Here is a 24086-nt window from a genome sequence, read left to right as displayed (position 1 = left end):
CTAAAAACAAGTCTTTTTATGTAAAAAAAGTCCCTTTAATTAAAAATCCTTCTAAACGAGAATTAAAAAAAATTGAGATTATAAATTTTTTAAAACGTTAAGATTTAATTTGTCGTTTTTTTTCTACATTTCAGATTAAAATGCTTCGATCTAACAAATATTGTTAATTATTATTTAGCACTTTTCAAGGTCCGGTCGTAAAAGAATGAAAAAGGAATAGGAAACAAAAGCACAAACATTGTACGGACAAAAGCAGAAATTCAACAACTGCGTGAAACCAGAACTGGAAACGAATCACGATTTGTGCAACTAATGAGAAAACTTCGAAAACAAATCAATCGTATGAGATCTAACGTGTACAGTTATTTAACTATCACTTCTCATTTGTTTATTCGTAACAAAGTAATCTCTTGTGCTACGCGTTGGCAGAATGAAATAAAGGTTTTCTTGCAATTTATCGAGATTGCATCTATCGAAGCTCTACCGTAGATATTGAAGTTCCACCTCATCCCTCCTCTATCTTCCTGATTTATATCCATCCATTTTTCACTGTATCTGCTCACTTGACAATTTCTTTACGCAAAAAGGATTTAGGAAACGGGAGAATATCGAAAAACTTTTCAGCAGTTTCTTTCCATTAGATGGTTGGATTAATCCTCTTATAGAATATTGTGAACATTATTTTAAATATTTCAATGAAACTGTATTGTTTTAGAATGTATGGCTTAAAACTGTGCAAACTTTCATAATGATTTAATATCTCGTCAGTTTTTATTAGTTATTAAATTATCCTGAACAAATTTACGAGAACACCGCTGCCAGTTCCAATTACTGGAAGAGCTAATTTAAATATTTTAGTAATCATATCGAGACACGTACAAGTTGATAAATGTTCGAAGAAGACTGCATAATTGACCAGAAATTCCGACAATTAAAATGAACTTTCCCGTTGCTGAAGCAACCCCTTTTATCCATCGACAGAAACTAACCATCGAAACTTTGCCTCTAGAAAGTATTCCAACTTTCTCGGGCATTCATTCTGCCTGAAACCTTCCATCCGAGCCCTCTTTTTCACCGAGGGTTAAACATTCACGCACCGGCTGAAAGAATTTCAAGGCTAACATTTCGAATACTTCCCATTCCCACATCGAATTGTTTCAACTCGTACTCGTATCCATCAAAAAATTGTATTTTCTTTCCCTTTCGTAATATACATATAATTTTCTCTACGATTCCGTAATAATTATTTCATTTCCATAGCTTGCATTAAAATGAAAAATATCTAATATTTTAAGATCCACTAAGGAACGCGTGTTTTTCGTTCGAATTTTTTCTACAAAATAGAAATATCCTTGCCGTAATAAAATGGCGTATTTTATTTTTAGATCGGATGCGCAATAATGAAAGGAGCTGATGTTCGATTAAAATTATATCAGCGTCCTGCTCGCTCGCTGATATATTTACAGGCGTGTAAACTAAAAACGAGAGCCGAGGCGTAAGCACGCATTTTAACAGATAATAAAATCCTCCTTCGTATCAGCTCCCCGTGTTCTTTATCCTCTTTCAAGCCTCTCCTTTCATACTTTCCGGCGAGGGTTGATCCCTTTACAAATTATGTAAAATCTCCTGCCTGCGAGGGAGTTTAAATGCACACGATAGTCGACGTTTAACCTCGTTTTAGCTTTCAACGAATTAAGTCTCCCTACTTGTTATCTATTAATCGCGGACGATATCAAGCGCTTTCTTCAAACATTCGTGTATACTACTTCAAATTTAAAGAAGCGGAGGGTTTAAATCCACCATTTATAACTCGTAAATACCTAATATCTCATTCTCATTGCCTAAAGCGCTATTATATGGTAATTAGAACTTTTATAGAAGATGTGCTGTTATAGAAAATTCAAATGTGCAAAGATATTCAAAATACGTTAAAATACGCTAAAATATCATATATAATATCTAGAGGATTGTGCTGAATATAATGTTTGTTGTGTAAAATAAATTTTTCTCTAGGTTCTATTTTCTTTTTTTTTTTTTTTTTAGTTCACAAAAATATAAATTTGCATTAAAAAGCTGCTGTCTGGTGATAGCAAATAATATTGATACGAAGTCCAACACAGAATGTGTACCATTCTAATTTTGCTTGACATTTTCGGTGCTACCGATGCATACGTTGCGTCCCATTAATTGTAATGTAATTGTGATGCAATTCGATAATATCACGTTTTTGTTTTCGTCGAGTGTTCATCGCTGTCGTCATCAGGTTTAAAAGTAGAATATTGTGTAGCCGTGATAATTATTTGGTATTGTTACTCGTTGTTTTCTGACAATTGATGAACGCAAACGGAGATAGCGCGAGTGGAATTAACGAAGCTTCGAAACTTTAATTGTGGATCCGAACAGTAGTTGTTTTGAAAATATTCCTTTTAAAGCATATTTTCTTTTTTTCTGATTTTCACTGGCCCGGGTTTCTCTTTATTTTATATGAGACGTTCTAGAAACTAATCTCGGAGGAAAAAGGAAAACCCTTTGTCTTTCCCTTTCTTTGACCCCGGGCATGGTTTCCTCAGAGAAGAGGAAATAGGAATATTTTATCCTTTAAAATGCAATTGACGCCACGGTGAAATTCTATAAGAGCTTATTTCTGAAAAATAATATTCACGACATTTTGAAAGGCTCCGATCTATACTCTATTATTCTATCCACGGCGAGTATCCCTAATCATGTCTAGACACTCCACCCTCTCAACCCGTACGCATAATTTCTCATTTCACCTAGCAAGAATTCGGAACTAAACATTCATTCAGGACTTCAAATTACGATGAAAAATTATCTCGATTAGAATAACAAAATTTTCACTACGAGAACGAACAGCATTATCGTCAACATATTATAATTTATTACAAACGCAGCAACGTTATTTCTCATTTCACCGAACAGAAATTGGAAACTGAGGCTTAATTGTGAAATTTGAACTAAAATGAAAAATATCTCGATTCGAATAACTAAAATCTCATTCTGAAAACAAACAACATTACCATCTATATATTGTAATTTATTACACCAGTGTTCGTTATCAAACCACTTGAAACGCAGCGATGTAAACCGACTAACAGAAACAAAACTCCCTATTTACACGCGAAACCCTCTAATTACAATGAGGAAGTAGAAAACTCGTGTACGAACGAAACTCATTTAGCCAGCAGTATTATGCCAGTGCTCAATAGCGAGGTAGCGTTACCATCTCGCCTAATGTGCAAAAATTCACCGTGAATCCTGACGAGGGGATCTCTAAAGAGAAAAACAGGAAGAAATAAATGTCCTCGAAAACGCGCGCGGTTCGTTTTTCCAAAGTTCTTTAGCAACGAGACGGGAGGATAAAAGAGAGAGAGAGGCTGAAGGAATCAATTTCCACGAGAGCTGCAAGTCTGCGCAATTAACCATCGAATGCGAATTTTACGGCTCGTTCGTGGACTAGCAACTAGCAGAAATCGAGATTTTTTCCATTGCTGGTATTCCAACCGAGCTACAATATCGAACGACGATAGAAAAGCGCGGAGAGAGAGAGAGGAGGAGGAGGAGGAAGAAAGCATAAAAAGAGAAAAAACGAGGGTGAGAGAGAGGGTGAAATGCGCTTGCCGAAGCGCAGTTCATTTTAAGCGCACTGATTGATGAGCGAACCTGCAACCAATGGCTTCCAACCCCTGGACACGTCTGTCTGACAAAGCTCGCTTCTCTAAATTACTCGGCTACCGAACCTCTTTGAAACCTCCATCCCTCGAGATCTGTGTTCTTTCGACGATAGAGTAGCTGTAAAACCCGGCTGTAAGATTATTTTATTCCTTGCGAATCGTTCGTAAAACACGGTACTTCACGAAAAGTTTTCGTATAAGGGTAGTTTTATTATGTTTTTGAGAAAAAGAACTTTGGCAACGGAAGTTTACTGCATGAGAGTTACAAGTATTTCAGAATCTGTGTCTCATGATACCCTCTACTCTCTCATAGAAGAATTTTAGTAGCGTGTAAGCGAAGTTGAGAATTGTTTTCAACGCCAGAACTATAAATGGTTAATATATGTAGATGTAAATATGTTTAGAGTTAATGCAGTGATATGATCGCAATAAAAGTCGACATGAATATTAAGAAAAAGGTTGCTCGCTTTTAATAGTAGCAGAAATAAAAAGACCTGACACTAGGCAATTTGAGGAGCTCGGTGGTTCCAGTTTTAAAACGATACATTCTCGTTTCGAATTATCAAAAAATCTATCTGATCTGGTAAAATTTCACGAAGCCTAAAGAAATGATTCCGATACTAGTCAAATGATCCCATCGTTCCTACAGATATTTCTATAGTATTCTACTTTGATTTTAAATATTCAAATAACTATAGCATGAGATTGTAAGACACATTTTCTAAGTCTAGATAAATTCTTCTACGAATTACTGTTTCAGAGTTGAGAACATCAAGGTGCAAATTAGTTTCGTTGGAATGTTGAGAAGACATCAGAATAACAGAGTGGAAGGATGAATCCGCTCTGACTTTGAATTCGAATCATTTTGGCTCACTGGGCGCGGTTCATTTTCCGTATTGATTAATGGAACGACTTGCAACTCACGAGAACCCCAGCGAATTTTCTTCTCCTAGCTGACATTCCACGCAGTTTCGACCCTTCGATCGAAGAAACGACTAAACCGGAAGTACTTTCATTTTCACTGTTATTCGAGGCGGAAATGAAACAAACGCCTCTTCGTTTATTTTTTCCTTCCACTCGATCTACAAACTTTTCGATTCTCGCGAAGTTCTCGAGTCAATTATTACAATAAATGAGAAACTTCTCTTCACAGAGACTTTTACTTAAGGGATAATACGATTGACAGATTACGAAATTAGAAATAAACTTCTCGCAGCAAGTTACACGATTCATCATTGTCTCTGACAGACCCGTTTTCCAAAAAGCCCCTAAATTATTCCCCAAAAATTACTTCAAAAAATTTCCAATGAAAAACACGGAACCTCGATGAAACGTGAAAGAATTGCAACGCGCAATCTTAAATTTTAGATTGTATATAATCGAGGTTTTAGATGAAACCACACGCACGTTGAGTGCACTAATTTCATTTAAGGGAAATTATACGAACCGACGCATTTTCCAGCAACAAAAACTCGGCGATGTAATTTGAATGGGTATGCTTATTGTCACCCATTCGCCTAACACCCTCACCAGCCCCTCGTATTCTTCGAGTGGCTGCAGGAAGCCGGCGGACATTAATGCGACGACCATGCAATCAAAAGAGATTTATTTCTCCATCCCCCTCCTATTCGTTGTCGGGCAACAAAGGATCATGGGTAGATGGTTTTAATAAAATCCTAGCTTAAACCTGTGGGACCTATTGTCGGCTTGAACGAAAGAAAACTGGGGTTGAGAACAGGGGCGAACCTAAATACATACTTCTCTTCTGTCGAACCTTTTAATTCGGCTTAAAAGTTTCCAGGTAATCGACGACGATAATCCAAGAAGCGTGTACTAAATACCACGGTTGAATAAATTATCGATGGAATTTTACTAAGGCCGAAGGTTGCCAGTTCGTTTATTTTTGTGCTATATTAAAGAATCGATTACGTTACCTGATTGGCATTTCGTTGTTATCAACCTGTTCCTACAACCAATTTTTATATAAGTAAAACTCGTCGTAAAAATTGATGAGCAAATGTGTAATATTCTCGTCGCCATAAAATTCTTCGATTAATTTTTTAGCAAAAAAAGAAACAACGTACGTAATATTTGAAAATAAATAATGAAGTCTTCGTGATAGATTCCGGCAGTTAATTTTCTATTACGTTCTCTCATAAACTGTGAGAGAAAGATGCCACGACATTCGTGAGCAAATTACGCTAATTATGAATGACATTATTCGTAAGCTCTTTTATTCATTAGCTCAATTCAAAAAGTTGACGAACCTTAATATGATGAATATTTAATCCCCCGAGATTAATCCTATGTCACGTGAAAAGAAAAAGCTCGGCTCTAAAGCAACAGACTCGACCCTCTCTTTCATCTTCAGGTTACTGTTCATCTATCATATTTTAACTTCCTTGCGCGATAAACTCGAGTGGTAACTCATTTGAAACGTAAACCGCGATGTGAAGGGTTTCCAGTTGCATAAAAAAAGCATCTGCTGAGAAGTTATTAAGTACAATATACTGAATATTTCTCAAAGGGTATTTTCGCTTGCATCGCAGTGAGATAAGAAACGCTGCGGTGTTTCGCTTATTGCAACTTTACTTTTAACGCCTTTATCTACACAGCTACGATATAAGAAAAAATTTATTTCGACGAAACAGATTTATGACAATCTCACGTGACTTTTCAAAAATTTACGAGACACACCCCTAAATTGGTCGTTTGAAATTATTCGAAGATTATTTTTAACATAAGTTGCAAAATTGTATCAAAAGAGATTTGCCTTTCAGACGCCTAATATTCTTTCCCGAATTTTAATAAGATATCAAATTTAATGCAAAGAGATATATAGATACGTGAATTATGTTACGTAAGGAAAATTCCAAGTCTAATCGTTGAATATTGTAGAATTATAGAAAATTATAGGTTTCTCAAATAGTTCCGTTTCGTTGCAAATTAGAAAAAAATTGTATATTCATATAAGGGCTGATCTTATAGCTATGGAGCAAATTACTCATATGTAACGACCAATTACGACTACCCATTATGTTGCTCTATTTATTATGTAATGTTTATCGCTCTCCGGAGCACAATCCGTACCGTGCACATTATAAATGCAAATGAATCGCCTACATTGTTCTCCGAATATACATATAATATCGTACACATACAATGAGATCGAATTTTGTTATAATAGCATATTATAACTCTAAAAAAATTTCAGATTCATGTTTTAACTATATTCATAGAACACAGCCTTTTAAAATAATCTGCTTCGGGACCTACGTTATTAATGAAAAATTATCGTTAAAATACAAAAACTGATACGGGATAATATTATTGTACATATAATAAAAATTATATCATTAGATTTTCACTACTATCGCAAATTTTTCGTTATTGAATAAATGTTTCAGAATAAGCAGAGAATAATATCTTTACAGTTTTTTCAAGACTATAAAATCATCGTAAAATTGTTCCAATCTTATGTCCAATCTCTATCCACTAAAAATTCTTAAAAAGGAGAAGTTTTCCTGTTTCAAATAACGACTCATTTTTAGTTGTCCTACACAGCTGCATCGATAGCTTGGCAAGAAAGAAAATTTAATTTGCTTTCATTCACATTCTCTGGTTCCACTACTACGTTACAAATGGAACGCCATCATAGTCGCGTTATCGATCGATATACACTACTGAGACACACTCGCGTGTTCACTAATAATTTAGCATTCTTTAAATACAAAACTTTGCCAAAGTATTTCGCAATCGTGATTTAACGAGGAATCAAAACAACATGAGAACGCGCCCTGGCAAACGAACGAACTTTAGATTAGCCTTGAACCGCGATTACCCTTGTATGGAAGCCCCAGTTCGGTCGCACTTTCCACGAAAACTTCTGTTTTTGCTGCACGTGGCAGTGACGAACACGTAAATCTTTTCAGTCGCTTCAAAGTTGTTCGTTACATAATAAATTTTTTGCATTATTTATCGTTACACATATTATTTACTATATCATCTACGGAACTTGCCAAATTACAACGTTGCAACATACAGGATGAAAGGATTGAATTAAAATATTCTTCGACTATGAGAAATTTTCTAATTTGGGAGAAAGTATGAATGGAGAAACCCCTATAATATGTGAAAAAGAATTTGTTATGCGTACCATTGCAAATTCATGTGATTTCTGAAAAAGATTCTCAGCTCACTATAGCCTCATCTTGGCTATAAAAAGAAAACGTAACAAAGAAACCGAGAGAGACGTCTATTCTCTGAAATTTCATTTTACATTATCCCTATTCGCGGACTTTAACCAAAGCATTCGTTCTCTTGTGCTTTCCCTCGGTATTATCCTTCGATTTGCGAAAACTCGTTAAGCAGCAGCGTGTTTTTCCTTCCCTCGACTCCGGGATTCCTTATTACCGCGTAGATAACGTGGCTTTTACCAAAGGTGTTAGGGCGACAGAGCCGCAATTGCGGTTGCCACGTCGCCAAACGTTCCATGGCGGTATGTCAGGTCGACATACTAAACCACGAAGTTCACTTTCTAAACCGCGATCCCCGTACTTGACGATTTACCATCGCCATGGTGATCTCGACTCGCCACAATTTTTTAACCCGAACAAATGTTTAATTACACGTCTAATGACGTGAAATGATACAAATAGTAAAAATTAACAATGCTAGACGTAATATTGAATTATGTACGAAACGTAAAACACCAAGAACTTATAGAAATCTATAAGAATTACTTTATCGAACTTTATCAAATTATATCAAAGAATTATTCAAACACAACACAAGCTACTATTTAATTCATCACTCTTGAAAAATAATACGATTTAATTTTGTACTATGCGGTAACTCGTCAAACGAACAATGTAAAAAAAAAGGGTAGACAAAATTGAACTAAAAGTTTAAAAGCTCATCGTCTAGACACGCGGATCAGGCGTTTCATCGGATTTCGTTTGTCTACGAAAGACCGATACGACGGTCGAGGGAGGAAATTCTTTTGAGCGAATAGGAAACTACATCCCTACCTGTTCTGTTGTTCGTCGACAGTGACAGACGGGAGGGTTGTTAGACGTTGGCCGAGGCAACGGGGTTGCTCGCCCCGTCGCGATGCTCACCGGCTCTCGAACCGCTCGAGAGCGGCCAGACCCTCTTTCGCGTCCTTTGATCTCCCAGCAACCCCCAAAACGAGCACTACGCCATGCTCCTCGGTCCTGTTCAATTCTCCCCCTGCTTCCTCCTTCGGCCTACGCATGCCAAGAATTCTGAAACCAACACAGACATACCTAAATACCTGAAACCAATGAATTTCTCCGAAAATGCGACAAATTTGTTACAGGCGAATCGTAGATAACATGAATAGCGTTCTTTTAAGTGAAAATGAATTCTTTGGACTAGGATTCTGTTTTTCTCGGATTATTTGACCTTCTGTTTCTATAGACGTTACACTGTCAATTAATCCCTTAAGAGCTGGCTACATTTTACGAAAATATGTCAAAACGAAGCTTAAATCCCATTTGTTTCTTGGACTAAGATATGAGAAATTATTAACTATTAATTAATATTTCCTGTTAAAATTTTGTTCTCGTAGATTTTGTTCACTTATCTTTTTTCCAGTTATCATTTTCTTCAGTATTTGTAATACGTAAGTGTTTCTTTAATTGTATTAAGTTTGTAGGGCGTGGAAGATTTCTGCCTTTCTATTTATGATAAAAGATTAAACGTATAAAACCCAGCTTCGCAATATTGCAGCGGTGTAATCTCAAATTAATACGTGATACGCGCGATAATATAAAGGTAGATTTTATAGTATCAATAATAATTCGAAACTTAGATGGAGTGATAGTTTTAACGTGGAATTGTTTAACGGTATATAGAATTTAAAAGTCGCTTTTCTATAAAAAGGGAGGTAACATGTTATTATTTTCATCTGTGGCCCTCGTATTAAAATTCAATTTCCTCGATTCTCATTTTCTTGATATATCAAAGAAGCTTAATATTTCACGAGACGATTGAACAGTCTACGTTCGATGAATTAATTGTATCAAAAGTATCAACGTATTTCTAAGACCGCCATCGTTATTTCTCTAATCTATGATACGTCCACAAGAAACTTGTCACATAATAACAATTATTAACCCCTCCTTTGTGGCCCATTTCATCATCCCGTTAATGTCCTTCTCGTTAATATCCACAAATTCCACGTGGCTCTACCATACGAAGCATCGGCACAGGGCCGTAATAACTGTCAGGTGCGGGAACGTAATTACCAGCAGCCTGTGAAAGCAACACCGGTCGCCAGTTTCGAGAGGAAGATTTGTTTTGTCACCGCGTCGGGAATCGTGACGCCTGAAACGGCGAGGATTCCGTGTGCTGGAACACCATACGGAATCTTGAAACGCCCGGAAACGGCCGCAGAATTTCAAATATCGTAACGTGGAACTATACTTCCATCGTAACAAAACAAATAAACGAAAGTTATTTAGCGATTGCGATGGAAGCTGAAGATTTGAATTATTTCTCCAATACTAGCCAATACTATTTCAAATGTCAAAGCACAAGAATGACTAACTTATTATTCTACTTTTATTCGGACGAGAGGAGTAAACGGGAAGGATTTATTTGATGATTGCAATGAAAGTTAAAGCGTTGAATTATTTCCTAATTTGTTTGCATGGGAGTGGAAGCTTCTTTGTATCGACACCCACAGAACTTCAAATGTCAAAGCGTGGGAAGTCTCCTTAGTTATTCTGCTTTGATTGAGGCGAACGAAGCAATTATTCGATGACCGTAACAGAAGCTGGAGGCGTAGATCATTTTTCTAATTTATCTATCTAAGAGGCAAAGGAAAGACCCTTTGGAAATATTAACATACACCAGCATTAAATACCAGGAAGTAGATCCGACTCCTTAACTATTAACTACTTCCATCGAATAAAAGAAAATTATTTGATTGTATGGATTCTTTCATTGTGAAATCATCTACTTATCTTAACTACCGTACGAATAGTGGCAAATAATACGATCATATACCAAAAAAAACGTATTCTGCCAAAATAAAAATTCCTGACTATTCCAACAATGCAATATTTGAAATATTTTTATCTTCTCGCAAAGTGTTACACTTTGCACGAGAATATACGAACCATTACGATATTTCACGATGCTAAAATATGAGTGTATAAAACCTTCTTTACACCATAGCCACGAAAGTAAATCATGGGAAAAGCCGAATGTTTAATCGATTTTATCATCGTACAAGCAGTTTCATTAGTCTAGCAGCCATGTTGCCTAACCACACACCCCGTTAAAGCTACATTTTAGAAAGGGGCTGATACACGGGTAGATTAATATTTTGGTAAAATCATGGTTCACCGTTGGTCTTAAGTATCAGGGACAGGGGATCGGGATTAACATAAATTCACGTAAAAAACCTGGCCTCGCATGTTGCACAGGTATCACGCGATACCGTGTTTCTTATTAGCTTCCACTATGTTCCTCACACGAATCACAGGCAACGATTCTCTCCCTTTCCCAAAAGCGTGTAATCTAATCTGGCAAAAAATTAATAACTGTATCATTACTGTTGTATGTAAAGACTGTCCTTGTTCTATGATTTCCTTCCTTCAAGAGCAATTATGACACCTTAAATTATTTTACCGAGAATAGGGGATTTCAAGCGTACCGTGCATCGGCGCAGAAATCCATTAGAGTTCATTTAATCCAAATGGTATCCTATTATAAATCAATCCAAACCTAACATAAATTGCTGAATCTGCGATATTAATCTAAATCTAATCCAAACTGGACCTAGATTAGTTTTTTTAGGATTCACAGGAAATTCATAATTACATTTGCAGGAGTCTTCGTATCGAAGAATCACGATAACTAGAATAAAATATCGAATAAATTATTTAAAAAAGCTTTTACCACGTAAAATACAAAATACAAGATACGATCAAATACATTAACATTAAATAATCTAAACTAAATCTTATGGAAATTTGACCCAAACTACTGAATATCCCACCTATGAGCCAACAACACAAATTAAAACTTAACTTACGATATCTTTGCGCCAACAAAGATTAACCCAACATAAGCAAACATTTCAGGGAACGTCCGAAGCGTATCTGAATAGCGAATGATCGTCAAGAACATTCACCTCTATCAGAAATCTTAACACAGCGGTTGGCGTCCTTATCGACCAACGTCCCGACATAACTTCCCATTACGTTTAAATCCCCTTACGCCCCCTAAGTCGGTACAAAACCGCAGGATACGATATAAAAATTTATCTGGTTGGCAGCAGATTTCCAAAGTGTAAAAAGGAGAAAGAAGCAGAATGAAAGAAAACCCTATCTGTCTCAATTCCTGCGCGCCGATGCAGCGAAGCAGAGCCAAATTGTTGTTTGGCTGAAAACGAACCCAACTACCTCATCCTCAGACACACGAGCCTCTCACAGAAAGCTAAGAACGTGTTCGTTAAACGATGTAACTTTTATCGGCGAGCATCTCGACTTTGCAAACTGAGTTGTTACGAGGAGGACAGGCGCGTCGCCTGATGGGCGCGCGAGGTTGGAAGAGGTTCGAAGTCGTTTAAACTTCAACGAGGGTTTGACGCCCAGGCACCACTTACGCCCCAATTGCCCGAAGCACCGTCGCCGGCAAAAATAAAGCGACATCGCTAGGAGGGTTTGGGATACATTCATCGCATCAGCGCCACGTTTACACACCTTCAAGCGCCAAAGCAAATAGGGGCGGGTATAATCCGAGACAAATGTCTCGGCCATCCCTCGCTACAATTGCCCTTTTAAGGATAACTGAAGGTGTCATAGTGGATCTTGGCACAGTGTGTTTAAAGCACACAAGGTGGATTTAAAAGGTGTGGAGATTCAAAGAAATAATGATTAATGATTACGGACTATGAATATGTAAATAATGATGAGCGACGATTATGTAAATTGATCAATTAGAATACAGTAGTTGAAGCCCTGTTAGACCTGAACATTTAAAGAAACCATGATTGTTAATTCGTCAATTAGGATTATATATCTCAAGCTCTATTAAATCTGAACCTTTAAAAAAGCCATTGATTGAATTGAGCGATTAAAATTGCAAAAGTTTGACGTATAAAAGGATTGAGAAACTAGTTCTACTTAACCAAAGATTAATAGACTTCACTACACACGAATGCAAAGTCACATATTTAGTCCAGCACAAAGTCAAAGATATCCATCTTGGCTCTAAAGGGCTTGTCTGACAAGGCTATTAATCCATACTTAATCTACTTGAAGATTCCAATAACTGATTCTATATCAAAGTTGTGGCAAAAAAGCGACAAATTTATGAAACTATCTGATACATTAACCTAATATAGAAATACTGAATTTCTATTGTTCTAATCAGACTCCAATTTATTTTATTCTTCTATTTTTATTCAAGATATTCGACGACACACATCCGACAGTTCTTAATTTGATAATTGCTAATGCGATACGGAGAATAACGAGATGCTAATAAAATATCAGCACGAATGCACGCTCGAATCTATCTTTTGCTATGATAAAATTCAGCTGACGGAAATATCAATGGGAAGCGGTGGATCGTAAAGTCGCGCACTTCCAGTGATCGAGCACATCCGTGATTCGAATTGGAAATAGGATCAGGTTGGCCGTAAGCCTCACGTTCTACATTGCCATTAATATGCAATTTGTCGCTGCTAATCGTTCTTCTCTAGTACGTGAAAAGATAGTAACCAATATCCATAGGATCGATATGGTGATCGATATCGAGCGCAACGAGTTATCTGGGTTTAATCAACGAATCCATATGACCAATGTTACAATGTGATTCAATCAAATTTCGCTGGATATTTCAATATTGGTCGATTGAATTTTCTAGGGGAAATTCATGGACGCGTAGATCGCGATCACGTACGCAGTTTCCTCTTAAAAACTCATATCGTTACTCTCGACCCGTGCAAGTTTTCTACGAGTTTCGGTTGGAAAACGACGGAACAATGGCCGGCTTCGCTATGAAATTTCATTGCCCTGGATTATCAAATATTTCGCGTGATCGTTCAGTTATTAACAACAGCACTTCTAGAAGGTCTTTACGATTTTCCAGGCCGATATTCCACGGTATACGATAATTATCGGGACCAAAGCATCAAATAGATTATTCAACCTCCAAAGAGCTTTTATAAAAAATAAGATAAAACTTGACAAACCTTTAGGAAATTATTAAGCCTGATTTGAAACGGTGTGCCAGAAACGTAGCCGGATGACGAAAATATTTCTTCGGCTTAATTCAACTGACTGTGTTCGCGGAGTGAAATTCCTAATGGCATTAAGGTCTTACAGGCACGTCCTAGACCTGTCTAGAGATATTTCACGCAGGCCAGGATAATTCATGACCACATCCTGCAGAACCGGTAATATTCCTGGTTTTCCCGTGACACCTTCCACGATGTAAATCACTCCCCTCTTTCCACCTCGCCCCTCCTCCCCCGATCCCTCTTCTCCTCTTTAAACCAGTAAGGCAGGTAAAGTGGATGGAAAACTCCGGATGTCATTTTTCGAAAAATAATTCCCAAACCGTGCGTTCCACACGGCTGTGGCGTCTTTTCCATTAAAAAGTTTGATACCGTGGATTCGGTATTTCCAATCGATGGAAACGGGAAGTTTGTCATTCCCATCCCGAATACGGGGATGAGCAGATACCAACGAGGTTGGAATGTTAGATGAAGGGGAGAAACCACGGCTGACGGACTGTAAAGCATAGTCGACGCAGCCGTTTCAAAGCTTCCGTTCTGCTTGCTAATAATTCATCATCCCTTTTCTCCTGGCTTTTATTCGGATTACCGCTACGCCGTGACAGGTATTTGCCCCATTTGTTCCCATGTGCTAATTGGTAGACGAGCCTTCCTATGTTTCGCTGGGATTGAGAAGTATAGATGGAGAGATATAGTTCGATGAAATTTTCGTGTTCATCCAAGGAATCGTTAAAGTAATATTGATTACGCTAGCCATAGAATATTCGGAAGTAGACAGATTGAGATATAAATCTAGTATTTTTGGTGCAGGTGGTGAATGGGTTTCGCGTGATATATGATTAAAGTAAGGAAATATCAATGGAATTTGGAAGCGGTGATTATCGTTGTTTTAAACACCGCTATTAAGGATACATACTTAATCTGTAAATCGAGTAAAAAGATTTTAGCAATATGGAGCTACATAGATAGCAATGTATGGAATCTTTAAATCGCTTTCGTATAAATGACAGCTGTAGTGGCTTATCATATTTCTGCCCAGTTGTCCTCGTATATTAAATTTAAAACAAGAAAGAACACTCGTCACACATCTTCCAATATAACGCACCCTCGCGCCATTAAGGAGCGTCCGAAGCGTATCGGAAATTTGCAGCGCGAGTTATCAAGTTACTGCTTCCATTTGTCGCAACAACGCCGATGCTTCATCGATACAATTGCGTAATAACTTGAACGATTATTTTAATACAAAATTCAGGAGCTTAACAGAATCCCTTCTGATGTTGTTCGCGAAACGAACATCGAATATCTTTTAAAATATTCTTCGATATAATCTGTAGAAAGTATAAACTCGTTGTTATAATCTTCGTATTCATAGCTTCTCCTCAGTTCGAAGAAAAAAGGGGACGAAAGTAAACTGTTCGAGGGAATGTTCTTACGAAGCAGGCAATTTCGAATAATTAAAAGTTTGACGCTGAGGAACAATTTCACTCGAAGAAAAAAAAATACAGAAGTTGAAGGTTGGTAATATTGTCAGGAAAAAAAGTCGGAAGTTGAGAAGAGAAATGATAGGAGGCGGTAAAGCGAAATGGCACGCCACCGTTGAAAAGGTAAAGCATCCCCTCCATCTTTCTTAGCATACAGGCCCCATAGAGCACCTGTGTAAAATACACGTGTGCCGTGGTACGTGTATCGATTTCGTGAGAAAGGGGGCAGTGATACCACTTTGCAGCGCGCATCAAATCCATTCTCCCTTCGAGCATTCTCATACATACTTACATAACATTGATGAAACGTGCATACGTGGGAAGAAACCACTCTACCGAAAGACTAGACGAAAACCGAAACGAGATCGATTCTCGTCCGATCTCTCAAACTTCAAGATTAAAAAAATATATCTTTAAGTGAAACTACCATCGACATTGGGAAGACGCGCAAAGAAACGTTTTTATTTGTTCTGAAACCGTTAAATATAAGCGTCTCCTATCCTGTTGAATATTTTTAAAATATCGATTGTCGTAACATCAGTCAAGCCCTTAATTTCTTACAAAACGTTGTGGATTTATCGCCTAATGCGAAGTATTTTCTATCTTTATTTTGTTTGCTTATATCCGTATTTCTCTGTACACTTAATATCGTCTAATTTAGTAATTTTGATAATTAATATTATTTCCGTTTAGTATGAAAATAACTAACGCGCATATAATTACGAGGTGAACATCTTCCTCGATTACCGTACGAGTAACATAAAGTTTGCTAAAATTTAATTAAATCTGCTTTGGCTAGCGCATTCGACGGCATAAAATTTCACGCTTTAAACTTCCAAAATACTGGTTTATATTAAAGGAATTTATCGTCGAGCTTACACTCGCATTATTACCAGCCGAATGTAACCTGTAATTACACGTAAAAATTGTTTAGACGAAAGCCATAAGGAAATTCATTAACGACGAACCCACTGAACATTTTATAAAAAACGAAAAAAGGAGAAGAGTCGTAATTTCCGTCGGAATATTCAATTAAATCCCCCTGGGAAACGTAAACGCAACAAACAATGGCAATGCTCGTGTCACGAAAACCACCGTTGCTGCATTGTTACGAACTAACCTACCACAACTTGCTCGACCGTGGTTAAAATCTTTTCTTTGCTTTAATTAACCGATTCGGTAGAAGCTGGAATTCTACCTTCGTCGAAGATCCTTCGTGCAAGTGAAAGTATTTCGAACTGACAAGTTGGAATAGCAGAGAATATAAATGGCAAAGCGTACAAGGAATGCTTCAGAATTTTTCGATCAATTTCACGCTTCGAAGAAAGGTGCTTGATCAAGTGAATTTTTAATTAATACATACATAATAAGCGTGATAATACGCGCTATAATATATACGCGAATCAAAAAAGAAATTGCGTGAAATATTTCATAAATCCAATGCGAATTATATGCAAGATTTGAAAGTATAAAAATGTTCGGAATGCACATAGTATGCAAAAATATATGAAATTCTTCTGTCGATTATCGATCTTTGGCAAAGAGGAAAAGTAACGGGGAAGAAAAGCACGATACTTTGCCATGCCCGGCGGAGAAACTAGGAGAGAAAAGCTTTCTCGTACGTCGAGAAATAGAGCATCGAAAAGTTTCGCTTTGCCGTGCAATTCCTTATTTTTCAGATTTATTCGCGCGAACCACAGAGTGAAAAAGTATTCTCATAAGGAAATAGCATAAATTCGTGGTCGCCACTAAATCAGCCAAAATAAAGACCGTCTGTTTGTCGAGCACTCAGCATCTGCGAGAAAGTTTCCTGGTAACCATTAAAACGGCCTATCTCATCGACCGACAAATATCTCACTTGCTATCGAGCTTTCACCATGGACTAGCTCGTCTGTGCTTTCACGTAGAAAGCTCGTCCTTACGTCTTAAATAGAGAGGTGACCATTGAAAAGCAATTTTAAGAATTTTAATCTACCAATACCGCCTTTTTTTACTTAAATTTGGAGTAGAGCATGTACATTTGCTATCTTCTTAGTATATCTAAAAGCTTGGAAAATTTTTCAACCACTTTTATACAATATATCTAAACCCATGTGAAAGAAACATTCAAGCTTCTACGATCAAGAAGTCAACAAAAATGTGTAGTATTCGCGCATGATATTAAATCGTGAATTTACAAAAAATATCAACTTCCCCTAGTTACACGACAAATTATTAAAGAAACACTTAATCATTTACAATCGACAAAATCTAGCAATAAGTTTCTCTAACGCAGTATTCAAATGCAAATTTATAAAAATTCATTCTCGTTCCTTGCACGATTACACCAATAATAATTTAAGATTATCAAAGAAACGCTCAATTCTCCACAAAACAATATTCCCCGAAATTAATAACGCCTACGTAACAGGCCTCGATTAATCACAGCAACAAAGATATCTTCTCAAAGGCTAAATATCAGAAGATCAATATCAGACTCTTTTTTTCCAACCACCAGTTTTTTCGATCCTAAATCACCGACTCTCACGCGATGTTCGAACCTCCTCAAAACCCCCCTAACGTGTAATGTGTTTGCGAAAGTTGAAATACTCATCAGAACAAATGTCTTAATAAACGGGGATCTAAATGTCGTTAATAGACTGCGAATATCTATGCAGATTCATGCTATTTGAAATACAAATAAAAAGATAGAACTCAAAAAATAAATATATACCTAGAAAATAGAGATTTGTTTCACTTATTGAAAATTGTAACGAATACGCCTATTGCACACTGTAACGATCGTAGATACTCTACTTTGCATATTTTACGTACTATTATACATCATGTGCATTTCCTGCATCTTGAAATCTCTCATGCTTCTAAAATTTACCACCGACTTTCTACGATATCCTTTATAGTATTACGAAGAAATGAAATAAACGAATTTCGAGGAACTTGGAAGATATTACTGGCTTGCACTCGCAAATTATTAACAGTTCGCGAAACGCCCAGCATCTGTATCCAAGAACCACCGAACATGGTCGTTCTATTGAAGACAGAGTTGGTCGGTTTGCTCACGGTATCTCGGCAACATGCAGCTATTACGTGCTAGCGAGATGAATTATTGGAACGACCGCTATGAGGGAAGGTCGCATAGATGGAACGGCCACGTTGTTCGATTTGCCGTTGAATAACGGGTGTGCAGCTCGTTCGTTCGCAATATCCTAATGTCCTATAGGGTTCTACCAGCCCTTCGATAAAACCTACTGGCCAACAGGATCCATGGATCGTGTGAATGCTAACTCTGCTCTCACCGAACTATGCGTCCTACATCCGTTTGCTGCTTCCATGTATGAATGCCTATGAATGACGTCATTTTAAGGCGTGATACCGGCATTGCCAGGTAATTTTCGTGGCAACCGTGTCAAAAAAAGATCATACTAAAGATATCTCGGCTCTACATTCTATTAATTAAAAGGCAATGAATATTTTACCTTCAGTTAGCCATGCTGCGGTTCACGGATTTTTATAGTTGAATCTTGCTCTCATTTTGCTACAGAGATTTTTAATATTCCAAAAGAAGTATTTATTATTAACGATATTCCAACATTCTAAAAAAGCGTCAGGTTGAAACAAGATATGCTTCTATATATATTGAAATATTTCGACGGTAGCCATCCGTGAAAAAAGGAACAAATTATCTCACGTTACGGAAAAAGATATTGCACTGCAAGTACGGCGCGTAATTAAAATATCATGGTGCAGGTCTAAAAAAAAAAGGGGGAAACTAACGTGTAATTACAGGGGAAGAGATAGCTAAGAAATAACCATAGCCAATGGAAAACGGAGAGCACTAATTTGCCAGACGATAGCGGTGATCAAAGTTTATCTTCTCGCAGTTACACCATCTGACTAGCCTGCTGAAACATAAAAGTTGCGAGAAAAGCGGTGTTGACTGAAGGAAGGAACCGTTACGCGAGTTTCGAGATCAAGACGCTTCCGTTTCTTCGCTCATGTTCGAAGGCGAGCTTCATAATTCGCCAACGCTCGAAGTTGCGAAAAAAGGGGAGGGAAAAAAGAAGAGAGATCGCGAGATTCTCGGAGATTGGTAATAAACAGAGGAAACAGTCCCTTACGAGAAAGTTTTCTAATTATGGTTAAATCTTGCAGCCAGCCCGAATCGGCTTAGTTTGCAACGAGGCTTTCACCGAGTTATAACCAAATTTTCAAGTTAACTGCGAACGAAACTTCACTCCACCCCCGTGCTATCTGACGCGATTTCTATGTATATTTGCAGATGCAGTTAAGCTGCTGTTTAAAACTGCGGCCGACGACAAATAGTTTAAGAAGCGTGTCTCGATTAATTACGCTAATTATACAAATTCACCGCGATATTTTGTAGAATGCAGGGAGAAGTGAAAGGAAAGTGATTCGTCAAGAAGAATTTGTCAAATTATTAGTTTCATCGTGGTTTTGGGGAAGTTTCAATATTCATTGGAGCAAACATGAACTTTTGACCTGGATCACTGAAGTAACTCGTTCCAAATCCTCAAATATATATATATATGTACCTAAGAACGTAAATCGAGCGTTTACCGCGAACGATTTATTGAAACAGTGAGTCGTGTTATTCTCAGGTGGTGAGGAAACGAATATTTGTGTACTCGAGGGCCAGTCTATCTTGTAAGTCTATATTTTTCTTAATTACTGTTCTTCCTCGATTTCGATGATAAACGAAACGAATAATTTATTCTCCTTCAAAATATGAAAAATGGCATGATCGTATTCATTTCATTTTAAATCTAAATATCTTATTTTATGTGGAATATATTAACGCAATGAAGATCATTGAACCTGTTGACTCGAAATGGTTTTAGTATTCGATAGAATATTCTTATCTTTTGTGTATTTCACGCTTTTTATGAATAAATATTCCGAAATAAGAGATATTTGAAATGATACAACTTCGAAGAAGATACGAAGAGGTTAATGATATCGATCACGTGAAATAAAATTAAACAATACAATCCAATCCTGACTCAAACTATTAATGATACTAATAATCCAACGATAACATTAAAAGCAGATAATATCAACGGAATAATATCAAAAGCTAAAGCTTCTATTAATTTAACAGCAACACAGAAATAATCGTTTACAGGAAAGTTCTTCTGAATGCATCGCGATAATCCGGTTTTGTTGTCAAATTATCAATTATCTGGCGATAATGATGCATACGCTAATGCCAGACTAACTGTGGGTTACAGTCGGTCTGCAATCTGGACGCACATGATTACATAAAGCTAACGAGACCGAGACACGCTCGAGGGAGAAACGACACTCAATGCGGAATATCGTCGATGCAACGATGCGTTAGGTTCGGTCGATAATACTATTCGAACCGTACAATATTCCGTACTCGACGTGTGTCAATCAACTCGTGGATCAGGCGCAGGCAAATGTTTGAATTGGAAATGATCCAAGTAGACGTAGTCATTGGGGTTATTAACCCTTTCGAAAATTCTGTTGCTAAATTTTACCATAACTTTTATTATTCGAAATCTCACATAATAGTTGTTGCTTCAATCCTTTCAAACATTTGTAGTTTCTTACTGTGACTATTATTTTTTAGCAATATTTTTCAGGAAATTGTAAATCGAATATCGAGATTCTTCGATAACGATTCGACAGAAACCAAAATTCGCAGACCAAACAAGCGATAAAATTTCATACCGCGGTAAATCAAGGAATACTCTGTTCTCTGTTATATTTCGATTAATTTGCCTTTGGAAACCACTTTGTGTAACCAGTCTTTCAATCTTTGTTTTACAAAACACGTTCGATAAATCTAAATATTAAAACCATCAAAATCCGCCAAGAGCCGAGCCAAAAAACCGTGATAAAATACAGTACAACGATGTGAAAGCATTCTGTAAAAGAAAAATTCTGAAACAAAATCCGTGAAACGTTTCCAATATTACGAGATAAAAACAAGAAGAGATCAACTTGAAAATTACATTTCATCCGAAAACTTTCCATATTTTTATTTGAAACTGGATTTCGCGTAAACAACGCTTTCCAGTTGGATTGGATGATCCTGGTGCATCGCCAGTCTGTTTTCAGTTTGAAAAAAAGAAAGAAAAGATATTCAATTGGTGCTTTAAAACAAAGTTCGACTCGAGTTAGGAACGAATTTAAAAGCGCAAGATGATACGAGACACGGTATACTCGTACCACGATGTTGAAGAAACCACTCGAGCCCACGATAACTGTGCAAAATAGTTTCATGCAGCTAGCTACAACGCCACGAGCATTCTTCGTACCACTGTTAAACTGCTGGTGGTACAAGCAGGTCAAGGAAACGCTTCAAGAATCTAATAACGGTGCTATTCGAGATACATATTTGGACCAGAGTCTTTTAACGATTTTGTCAACTATTCACCGTGTAAAACTTACATTTTCTTTCTGGCGATAATCGTTCTGATGCTCTAACTTATACGAGTTACTAAAAATACCTTTACATACTCTTATCTTCCAACGAAGCATTTTTTCATGTTTCATTTCTATAATTCTCGACTCTGTGGAAAAGTGGTTCCACAAATGGAGCTTCAAAATTAACGAAAATAAATCCACACATGTAACCTTCACGCTGCGAAAACAAAGCTGCCCTCAGGTGACCATTAACAATATTACTATTCCTAACAAGGATTCAGTCAGATATCTGGGTATGACTTTGGATAGGAGATTGACATGGAAACAACGCATTATAGACAAATCGAAGCAACTGAAGGCTAAACTCAAAAAATTCTACTGGCTCATTGGTCGCCGCTCCAATTTAAGCACACAGAGCAAAATATTGCTACTTAAAGCCATACTAAAACCTGTTTGGACCTATGGGATCCAACTATGGGGAACTGCAAGTAACTTCAACATAGAAATTCTTCAACGATTTCAATCAAAAACACTAAGATCCTTACTAAATGCACCTTGGTATGTCACCAACGAAACAATCCACCGCGACCTCAAGATACCCACAGTCAAAGAAGAAATATACAAGTTTAAAAGCAGATATAACAAGAGTCAACAACCACCACAACCCATTAGTCACCCAACTACTTGACACGACGGATCAGACCCGCAGACTAAAAAGAAAACACCCTTTAGATTGAAGCGTTAGATTTAACTAGAATCAAACATAATATAAGTTATTATAATCCAAGTTACCGTACCACGCCAAATGAAGTTATTTAATATTCTCGATGAGAATTGCTTGTAAATTGACGACCAAATAAAGAAAAAATTTCTGTAATTCTTTTCTCATACGAAAGTAATAAAGAGTTCTTGAGAGCTGATTTTGTACATCCAGAAACAACGAAAAAAATCTCAGATAAACGTATGTTCTATATATCTTCGTTTAGAAGATATGTATATATAAAGAATTTTCTATTACCTAATTATTTTCGCAGATGCTCGAAATGGCTACCTTGCACTTCAAGACAAGACTGTCTTGGCATACATCCTCTTACACTCTGAATGTTTCCTGGTGTTTACCCAATTTGTTGATAAGCTCGTTGTATTCAGAACTTTAGTACATCAATGTCTTCAAGTGGTGTTGTGTACATAATAGATTCGTTATATCTGATAAACGAAGACAGATAGAACATATGTTTATATGAACTGTTTTCACTGTTTTTAGGTACACAATAAGCTTCCAAAGTGAATCCCACATATTCTGTTATAGCCAGTATATTATGGAATTTATAGATTTGGCAAGTACTATAGAAAATGATGAAAAGAATAATCGAGTGATCCAGGATTGTAAGTTGACTAATACTCGCTATATGAGAAAAAAATTATTTTAATAACTATTCGTGAATTTATACAACAACCTCCTTTGATGGTTTCTCTTTAAAATAAAACTGTGAACGCTACTTAAACATAGCTAAATATATATGCAAAATGATCATAGAAATAGTTCTATAGTTCCTTTATAAAAGATATAAAAAGGAATTTACAGAATGCAGCTTACAATAGAATACAATGTTAACGCGGCAACATAAAATGTTCACGAAACAAGACAAGGAAATTTCCTATGAAAGCAACTTTGCAATAGGAATTTCTCAAATAACACAAAGTCGAAGAAAGTCGAGGGAAGAGAAAGATTTAGTTGGAAATAACCAGTTTGGATGAAATATTAGGAAAAGAATAGAGATGTAAGCAAAAGAGAGCGTTGTTTAGAACTCTAAAGAGAGTCCTCTACGTGTATTCTGTAATAAAGTAAAATACAACCCTTTCCATTTGGCATCACTTTCCTAAGTTCCATTCGTCGGGACTTCCACTATAATTTGAGAGCATCTACGAACGCTCGAGAGACTTTCTTTCGGGCGTACTTTATTCCTCACTGAAATTTCCCAACTTGTTCATTAAAATTCCGCGTGTTTTACGACGCTAGCCAACTTCCTTGGCCAACTACCGACGAACTTGTTTCATTACTCCTCTTTACGGCGAGAGATTATTTTCGAAATTGGATAACGCGTTTCTGCCCCACTCAATTTACCATTATGCCGACTTACGACGGAATTCTAGGATAATACGGCCTCGCAGTCCTGATATTTTCCATTCAGGAATTCTGGATCCTCGTTCTCTGCTGAA

At 37.0% G+C, this 24086-nt stretch overlaps 1 protein-coding gene across 6 annotated transcripts in view; it reads right to left on the bottom strand.

Annotated features, from left to right (window-relative positions):
• The window catches only part of LOC122574545 (inactive rhomboid protein 1), a 285478-nt gene that overhangs the window by 246274 nt on the left and 15118 nt on the right, over positions 1 to 24086 (bottom strand). For all 6 annotated transcript variants that reach the window (XM_043742237.1, XM_043742238.1, XM_043742241.1 and 3 more), the window contains exon 3: positions 8723 to 8959. The gene's annotated coding sequence lies outside the window, so the exon portion shown is untranslated. The remainder of the gene's footprint in view (positions 1 to 8722; positions 8960 to 24086) is intronic.

Source organism: Bombus pyrosoma, linkage group LG14, assembly GCF_014825855.1.
Source record: "Bombus pyrosoma isolate SC7728 linkage group LG14, ASM1482585v1, whole genome shotgun sequence".
Taxonomy (NCBI): domain Eukaryota; kingdom Metazoa; phylum Arthropoda; class Insecta; order Hymenoptera; family Apidae; genus Bombus; species Bombus pyrosoma.
The sequence above is the reverse complement of the archived record's forward strand: the minus strand, read 5'-3'. Positions and strand labels throughout refer to the sequence as shown.